The sequence below is a fragment of the Pinus tabuliformis genome, chromosome 4_2, assembly GCF_031772625.1.
Source record: "Pinus tabuliformis cultivar Carrire ecotype Pingquan chromosome 4_2, CPIR1, whole genome shotgun sequence".
NCBI classification, from domain to species: Eukaryota; Viridiplantae; Streptophyta; class Pinopsida; order Pinales; family Pinaceae; genus Pinus; species Pinus tabuliformis.
In genome coordinates, this window is record NC_142304.1 from 1130330572 (window position 1) to 1130340506 (window position 9935).

The window sequence follows — 9935 nt, forward strand, 5'->3', positions numbered from 1 at the left end:
TTGGTAGCTATGCCACCTCTTGGGAAGGCCTAGAAGGGCTAGGCATACCAAGTCATCTTTTGCAACATTAACACTAGCCCCGCCAAGTTCAGATACTAAAAAATAATGTCATTCTTTTTCATCTTGATATTTAAAAGTTTATCCTTGAGTGTCATCTTCCTATGGTCACTATTACTCTCAAACAATTATGTCATTGCTTTCCACATTGCGAACGAAGTTTCCTTCCCATGGAGGTTTGAGACAATGTGATCCCGCACACCCTCCAAGATTATTCTCCTCGCCTTGGATACATATTTCTTCCATTGAGCAAGGTTATGGGCATCATATGCCTATGGTTTTGCAACATTTGTCTTTGATGTATTCTAGGAATTCGTTATCATCTAATACCGGCACCATGTGATCCTTCCATGCAAAGAAATTAGAGCTCCCTTCCAAGGCATACTCTAGCCTCAGCTCGTTGAAGGTCATCTTTCCAACTTTGTAGAGATCTTGTGACACTAAATTGTAATTTTGATTCTCTAAGAAACAACTTCGAAATTCCTAATCTAGTGTGAATCATCCTCTGATACCATGTATAAATTATGGTGTAGATTTGCAACTTTTCATGAAATTCTGATAAAAATCACAAGACACAAACCTACTCTACTACTCTGTGGAATTCAATTCAAAATTTAGAACACTAATGACAAGCATGTAATGAGAAATAACACACATGGATACAATATTTTTCCACGGGAAAGAAATATGCTAAAAACCCCTTATGCCTACTTGCATTAATATGATGAATAGAGATGTATTACAATTAATTTTCTCAACTGAGCATAACCTGCAAATGAATAATCTATCTCTCTTCTCATTGAGAATCTCTGACCCAAACTTAGTCAAAATTTCCTTTGCCTGAGCCCCTATTTCCTTGCGCAATTCTTGAGAGATTATGTGCCTATTATGTAGGAAATTCCTCCTAAATGATTGCGCAATTCCCAAGGTTGATCATCTAACTGCATGCAACACTTGTTGATCAAGGTGGATATTTGTGGCCACTCGCGTATTCCACCTAGACATCCCAGTTAGTTTCATATCTTTCCTTGTTCATTTCAGCATTTAATATTTTTAGTAGTTTTTCGGGTCCTAAACTTTTAGCGCAGTTTTGACCCCCTAAAAAACGTTTTTTTGGGGTCCACGGAAGGTCCATAACCATGGGCAAGGACCTGCGATGAAATATGTGGTAGTTTGAGAGACCTTTCCAACAAGGTATCATACATGCCAAATGAAGATAATATGACCAAGTTACGACCCCAAGAAATTGGCTACCCAACTAATCCCAACGGGTCCCACCAACACTTGGTGTTACATCTCCTGATCTTAGGTTTTTGGTTGTTTAGGGTTTTCATGTTTTCCAATAATAAATAGGCCCTTGACCCTCATTGTAACATAGTTCAGAGGCGTGTAGCCGCCACATCTCTTCTCAGAGATAAGTTACCATTGCCCGATTTATCTTATTTACTTTTTGTTTATAAGCATAGTTCAACTTTTTTCTATTAATGAAATGAAGTGTTTTTCTGCTGAATCTTTGTATTTATGATTATATCTTGTTGCGTTCTTGTTTAAGTTCAGATCACATGTGCACTCAAGACTAGTCTAAAACTAATGTTGCATTGCCTTAGAGTCTCCATCACAACTAGTGAACTAGAATTGTCTACATGCACTAGGTATTTTGGGCTGATTGATCAATTTGTTGGATGATCACCGAGTTTCACTGAAGTCCCACTACACAACCGACCTTCCACTACTTCCTCAAACAGTTAGAATTAGTTTAATTGAAAACAAATTTAAATAATTGACCTTTATTTCTATAAATTAGCAATCACACATGTTTAATTAAACTCTAACTCCTCTAACTCAAATTTATTGATCTCAATGAATAACAAGAACCATGTCACCTCAATTAATTGCATCCAAGTTGTCTGTTGGTGTGGAAATTTGATTTTTTCTCAATTTAATGAAGGAAAAATCAACTTGAGAGTTTTTTGCTGCATTTTTTCAATAGAAAATTCATGGAAGTTGTCAATGTAGTGTTGAATGGGAAATATGTTAATTTACAAGAAAAACTCAAAGAAATGGTTAAGCTAATGTTGGAGTGTTTTAAGTAGTGTTATAGACATATTTGGGAACTGCAACCCCAATCATATATGTCGATAAATCAAGGGATATTTAAACACTAAAAGTGTTGTTTCATACCCTAAAGGATCATGGTCATCTGATTACATCATTTCCCAGAAGTTCCACCTGAAAAACTACTCAGAACTGGCCAAAACTGGACCATACTGACTGTTCCATGGTCAAGGTGCGATGCATACTAGCTGCTACACTATCTAGGTGTGATGCATACTGAAAGAGCCTTCTGTGGGGTGCGATGAGCGAGAAGAGACAAATGGCAGAGACAGTTTGCTAAGTGGATGCTCATGGAATCTTCTAGAAACCTCTCCCGTGACACTTGCCTCTCTGAATTCACCCAAGGATGAGTAAGAGATCAAAGAAATCGCCAAGTGGAATCAAGAGCTATCAGTGGAATGACACTAATAAAAAACCTAGAGCTGACTCATCCCCTTGCAAGACATCTATATATGGATCCCTCATCTGAGAGATCTAGAGGCCAGAATTTTGTAATTTGTAAGAAGTGTTGTTGGTTTCTCTTTGAGAAGGAACATTGTATTGTTGGGTGATCTTGCTTTTCACGAGGTGAAGAGGGATTTGATGCTGGGAGGATGATGCTAGATCAGACAACTGGGTTGTAATCCTCTCTTCTACTATTAATAAAGTTATTTGAGTTTTCCTCTATCGCGTATTTGTGAATCTTGCTATTTGTGAATGCAATTGTATGGTCTATGTATTTTTGATTCTGCATTGTTTATAGTATTATAGATCACGCTGATTTCATGGTGTTTTGTTGCTTTGCCTCTACAGGTATTCTCTAAAGCGGGATAAGTAGGAGAGGAGTGGCAAGCTCTATCAAGGGAGAGAGGAAACAAGTAAGGAGCCAAGCAAAAGATTCAGGTTGGTACTCTTTGCTTCTCTCTTATCTATCATACATAAAGGAAATCACACGTTACTTTGATTGTTTGTTTCTAAGATAGCTACCCATCTCAGTGGGATTAGAAGATCGAGAAGACACTTGTTTTCCCGGAAACAAAATGGTGACTCCGTTGGGGAGTGATTAGTTATTTTGTTTGTTATTGCTGTTTGCTTTATAAACTACAGACGAAGCCTAAAGTTAGCCAGTTAGCCTTCGAACTACTCTTGCTATGAAAGCGCAATGTAGATGAATGCTGCTTCAGTCAATCTCCAGGTTAGTTTATGAACTGAACATCTGACTTGAAAACATCCTAAGTGCTCTTGTGGTAGCTCAATAACCTCCTAAGATCATACCCTTTTACTTTGTTTTTACTGTCCATCATAGCGCAGCTGAAATAACTAAATTAGTTGCAAATTTTGAGCAAAAACCAAACTCAGTTTCGTTCCCTGGCCCATTGCACTGTCTGTAACTGACAACCTGGATGCATCGCACCTCCCATGTGTTGTAGGTGAGATGAATCCCTGCTTCCCTTAAGGACAGGTGTGATGATTGAATGATACTATTTTCCTCTTTGGAATTTGGTTTTTTTTTCCTTGTTTTCAGCTCTATTCAGTAGTTTTTCTACTTATGATCAATATCTCATTGATGAAGCCTTATTCCTTTACATTATTTGGCCTCCATTGATTAGGATTTGTGAATGTTTTTTTATGTATTTTTCATCATTTACAGTCCTCCTTTGTTAAGAGTAGCTTAATCAAATTGTCGTTTTTTTATTCAAAAGTGTAGTAACTGTTGTTTTGAGTCAAGAAGAAGAGTGTTGTAAAGTCTTTCTCTTTTAGATAGTTGATTGTACTTTTGTCATTGTATTTGATTTGAATTGCCAATATTTGAAGTGTCGAAATTAGTTTTCCATTCGAAATCGAAAGTGTCGTCTTAGTCTTCCATTCATTTTGGAAAAGAATTGTTGAAGTGTCGCTTTGAAGAAAATAGTTCAGATCTATACTTAGTTTTCCTTTTTTGCATTCTCACATTAAGGAAACGGGAAAACAAATACATGCATTTGCATTTGCATTTAGACTTCATGTGGACAATGATTTAGGAAAAATGCATTTAGTGTGTGCTCTTTGCTCTCTGTTGAAAGAATTGTACTCTTCTTTCCTTAGTAGCTAGAATTTTCATTACTAAAAGAAAACAAACGACTGTTTATCATTTTAGATTGCATCTTTACGAATTCTACATCTACATCACACGGTGAACCTTGAAAGACAAAATTCTAAAAAATATCAATTCTAAAATAAACCTCATTGAACATAAAAACGCTTTGGAACCTAATGCAACACATCAAGAATTCTACGCTAGAGATGTGTTCCGGCATTGTAAAACCTTGTAACTATCGTTTTCATTCAAGGTTGGTTGATTCCTCCTCTTTGATACAACAAGTGCCAGTACGGACTTGTGCTCCTTGTACCATCGAGTATATATTGGGAGACCATAATAGGCTGATATCCTTTATCCTTAGGAAGCTGTGTCTACCGCCCTATCGATCGCAATGCACTGAACACAACATTCGGGAAGATTGACTGCCGTATGTAAAGTCCTTGGTAATTTCTCTTTAATTTACCACCAAGGTGTATATTGCAGTTTTGTGATTGGTTTGGTAATCCCTCTGTCTAGATTTCTAGAGTAGTCACTTTCGTTCCTTTTCAACTCCTTAAAAGAAAAGGTCCATCTGAGCACTTGTCACTTCAAGCTCATTAAAAATCGAAAGTGACTAGAGTCACCTTTAGCTTTTTCTCAACTCTTAAAAATTGAAGAGGAAAAGTTGTGTCAAAGCATCATAAAATTTATTTATTCGGAATAACTTTTTCCCTTTAATTTTTGAGTTGATCAAGTAATCCGCAATCATGGAAGAAAGTCAATCAAAAACCTGTCGTTCGCGGAGACTAGCGAGTCAACCATCTTTGACTCCAGAAATGAAACCATTCCATGAAAAATGGTCTTGTTTAACTGAGTTGAATTCTCTTGGTCTATTTGAAACTTGTGTTTTAACATCATCAAAGACTCTAGTTACTCAAATTATTTCTGGTATATCTGCCTTTATAGAAGAAGTTCCACAGTTACAAGAGGACATTAGAATTGATCCTAGTGTAACCATAAACACTTCTATCCCTAAACCAGCTCCATTTAGGGCTGATCTAGAAACTGAAGTTCACTTACTTGAACATCTAGAAGTTGAGTTCTAGAATTCAAAAGGTGTCACCCCTCTAGTGTCTATTACTGCAGAAGCTATACCTTCTTCAACTCTACAAATATTTTATGGACCTGACAATCTACCTCTTCCACTTGGATTGATTGCTATAGAAGGGATTGTAGAGGATCTTCCATCCAGTACCCCATTTCATGTTGGAACTGGGATCCACCTATATCTTTCTGCTACAGAAGTTAGTTCTTTTAATCACCCTTCATCGCAAGTTCCTATCGAACTGCTAGGAAATATTTTGGATAGACTAAATATGTCTGAACAACCATCAACATCTAGGACTGTGTCATCTGATACAGAAACAGTGGAGCCTCTTGCTACTACTCCGACAATGTTTGCTGGTATACCATCTGTCCCAACTAGTTATCAATCGCTAGATGCAGTGCACCCAGGGACTGTTTCGATAGCATGGTCTGTTCCTATTTGTTCATCCAGAATCTTATCTAGAATTTCTTATGTTGAAACTCAGCAAATTGATCCTCACATCAGTATCAATTTGGGTAGTCCAGTATCCAAAGACCAATTTATCCTTTGAACACTGGATTGCCACCATATGGGGGGCAGTATGCTTTTTCATTGTTCCCTCTGGGAGAACAACCATATGAGAGTTCACAACAAAATTCATGTCAAACTGGAATTACATCCAGTGGTTGCGTACCAATACTGCCTCAAGAACCAAGAGTTATATATTCAATGCAACCAAATCAACCTGTATCGAACATTCTCACTACACCTACTATTATGACTGTGTCGAAAGTACAAACACTGCCTATTGTATGTCAACCTCAAGTCTCTTAGGTCGTAATACAATAGCCTCTTGTTTCCACGGCTCAACCTTAGATTAATGCCTCGTTAACTGAAACCACTCAGGCTTAAACAGGTACTATCACCCCACATCTTGGTCAAACATCCAGTATTGGACAATAGAAAATGGTCCAACAACTATGGCTAGTAAAATATCAACAACTGCAATTCCAGCAAGCTTACCGAGGACTTAAACAACAAATCTTTGCAAGTAATGGGCAACCATATTTTGAAAACGGTTACCAACACTCATATTATAATGGTGTTGATGACTCGAAAACTGTTGCAACAACAATGGGGGATAACCACCCAGTCCGGACCTTAAAGCAGCTCCTTTTCCATTTGGTGTGGTGGCTCCGACTGGTTTAACTAGGTCCAATTACCTTCTCCCTATCACTATTGGTTTATTATATATCTTTAACTACCAATAGACAACAATATCAGATCACTTCTTCTTGCTGATCAGGCAAGAGAATGACCCTTAAGCTGATTTGGGTTCAGCCAAGCCACAAATAAAATTTTGCCTCTTTGAGAAGAGGATTTAAAATAATGTAGAAATTACTCTAAATGCAAATTTATTCTATAATTCAAGAAAAATAAACTAATCTTAATCATATCTTAATTAGGCATATATAGATCTAACCCAATCAAGAACAAGATATTTAAAGTATTGGGATTTTAAATGTGTCTTGCTTATAATGAATATCAAGTTAATGAAGTAGTTCAATTAACACACATTATAGTTACCAAAACAAATCCTATTGAGACCTATTGACTGAAATAATAAACCAACAACACTTAGGAAATAGTTCACAAAAATGATATTGATTATCAAATCAGTAAATCCAATAATTAAACAATAATATGTGGAAATAGTTCACAACACATTACCATCCAATAAATCATTTTTATAAGGAAAATTTCTGAGTAAATAGTTACTCAGAAATCAAAATTTAATCCATAAGATTGGAGATACATAATAACAACATTAAGACAAATTACCCATATTGACAAGAGTGCACAAACATGAATAAAATGACACATTCCTGTTACCATAAAAATGAAACTGATATTTGAAATAGTTGTATTAGAAATACCAATTTATTGCATCCATTTCTCTGACCTTGGTCTCCAATTGTCCTTTACATTTCTTGAACTTCTCATTTCGAAGCTAAAGCCACAATAGTGTAAACTTTGTCCATCATGCATAATTCAAGATACAAAGGAAAAATCCTCAATAATCCCTAGATCTGATATTTTCTCTCCTCCCTCCTACAACTCTAAATTACTATTACAGAAGTGCTTTTAGAAGTCTAAAATTGCAAAGGAGAGCAGCCCCTTATTACATTCTGCAATCTATTATTTATAATATTTTCAAAGGTATTTTTGAGAGGAAAGTTTGTTGAAGAAAAATATGTCCAATTCAATTTTATTTGTTCAAAAATTCTAATCTTTAGTTGCTGGAGTATTTTCATTGATTGAGATCATTTTCTCCATATCTCTTCTATTGTTTTCCTACAAAAGGAAATCAAAATAAATTAAGATGCAACAACAAAATCAAAATATCATTTCTGACATTAAAACAAATCCAATCAAATGTAATTAATTAAATAATTGAAAATAAAATATAAGATTTCTATTGATTCCCGGGATAGTTTAATTAGCCAAGGATATTATTGACGAATGGATCTGCATTGAGAAGAGGCTTTGACAAATGAAAATGAAGAAAATAAAACTAAGAAAATTGATTTTGTTTTAATTAATTTAAAAGTTAATATTAAACATCAATTTTCATTTTGGTTTTATTTTTATGAATTTTAGTTTTTAAACTACAGTCACTTTAATAAAAATAAAATAAACTACAGACACTTAGAAATTTTGGGTTTTCGAGATTAGTAATCAATTTGGAAATTGGAGTAAATTTCTAAAATCTCGCTGCTTAATGATTTGGTTGTATAAGTAAAAATGAAAAATGTTAGTAAAAACTCACTAGGGGTTAATATTTAAAATAAATGCATTATTGAACTAATTTATTTACAAAATGCAATATTGTACATTTTATGCATTTTTAACCTAGGCTAGATAAATGATGAGATTTCAAAGGAGTACTATTTTCAAACCAGTTGACCAAATGAGGTGAAACAAATGTCAATGGGAAGCTTATAAAAAATCGATTCTAACAAAGAAATCAAAATAAGAATCCAAAGAAAATGAAAAATTAACAAAATCATAGGATAATCAACTAAATAAAAATCCTAAAAAGGTCCCCATTATTTGAAGTGAACAAATCAATAATGGGGGGGGGGGTTGTTGTTTTACGACAACAATGGCGACACACGGCAGAAGAACCAGTTATCTCTGTTTGATATGAATGAGATTTTCCTAAAATTAGAGTAAAAATAATTAAAGAGGAGAGAATTATGTTTGAAATGCTTGACTCGGTTCATAAGTCTGAATAAAAATAAAAATCCTCTAATTGTAATTTATCTCAAAATTTCTCATAAAATAAAATATTTCAAAACTCTATATCAGTCCTTAATTAGTTGTAGAGGTAAATCAAGGGTCACTTTATAGCCTAGCTTTTAAAATATACTCATTTGTCACAGGTAGAGCCACTCTTGCCAGCAAACATCTATAGTCTCGACAGGGTTTCCTTTTAATCATAAATTATTCAGAATCTCATCTATTTAAGAATTATTGATCTAGAGATAAATCCATTTATATATGTTTATTTTCTTTGAATTTTTTATTTTTTCATTATTCTTAAAAACCATTGTCCTGGTTTGGTAGTCAGATAGTTGACAATGCCATTCATTTGTTATTATTGGAGTGAACAAGCTGACTTATGATGAGACCCAATTGTCTTATAATTGTTTGCAATCATAAGCCAATACCTTGGTTTGTTTAGCAGTGTTGGTAATGTCAACCTATTTTTCCCCTATGATTATGGTAAGCAAACTCATGATGAGAACTCTTATCTTTTAATTTTAAATATATTTCTGGATTATACTCTAGAAAAATAAGACTCTTTGGGACGGGAGAACCATTGACTCCTTAAGAGTTAAGAATGACAATTTCAGAGTTAAAGGTGCTTTGCTGTAAAGTGTCTTTACTTGGTTAAAAATAACTTTTCTTGACTGATAATAGAACTTTGAAAGATCTTAATAAAATATTGAAATCTCAAAATGATTACAATTTTGATGAAAAAGAATTTTTCATATTTCATGATACTTTTTCAACTTCTCTTTGATTGGTAATCTCTTCTTTAAGGATGTCTACCTTTATAATAAAAAAATCAAACATTACTAAGAGATTTAAGAAAAAGCTAATAGGTGACTATTAACAATTTTTCCCTATGTATGCCGACGATAGTTAGGTAACAAGAAGGCCTTCCATATAAATCATGGTGAAGTCACCAAAATCAAAATTGAAAACCAAAGGAAAAGAATTTTTAAGCCAAAGTGAAAAAGAAATCAACAAACAAAAATAAAATAAAGAAATTTGAAAAGTGAAAGGAAAATCCAAGTTTTAAAATACAAACTCTAACAAGAATGGTTATATGAATATCTCAACAACATGAAGTAAAATAAAATAATCATGTAATCATTCATTCTTATGTCAAGATTAAAAAAAATTATACCTTGCAGGGTTTTTAGGCTTTTTGGATAGCAGTGACGATAAAATTCAGCCACAATGAAAAATTTATGTCTGATGCCAATCTTCTTGTTTCAAAGCATCATCTTAATCATTTTATAATAAAAGGAATGCTTAAAGAAACAAACTAAAGGTTCAGAAAAT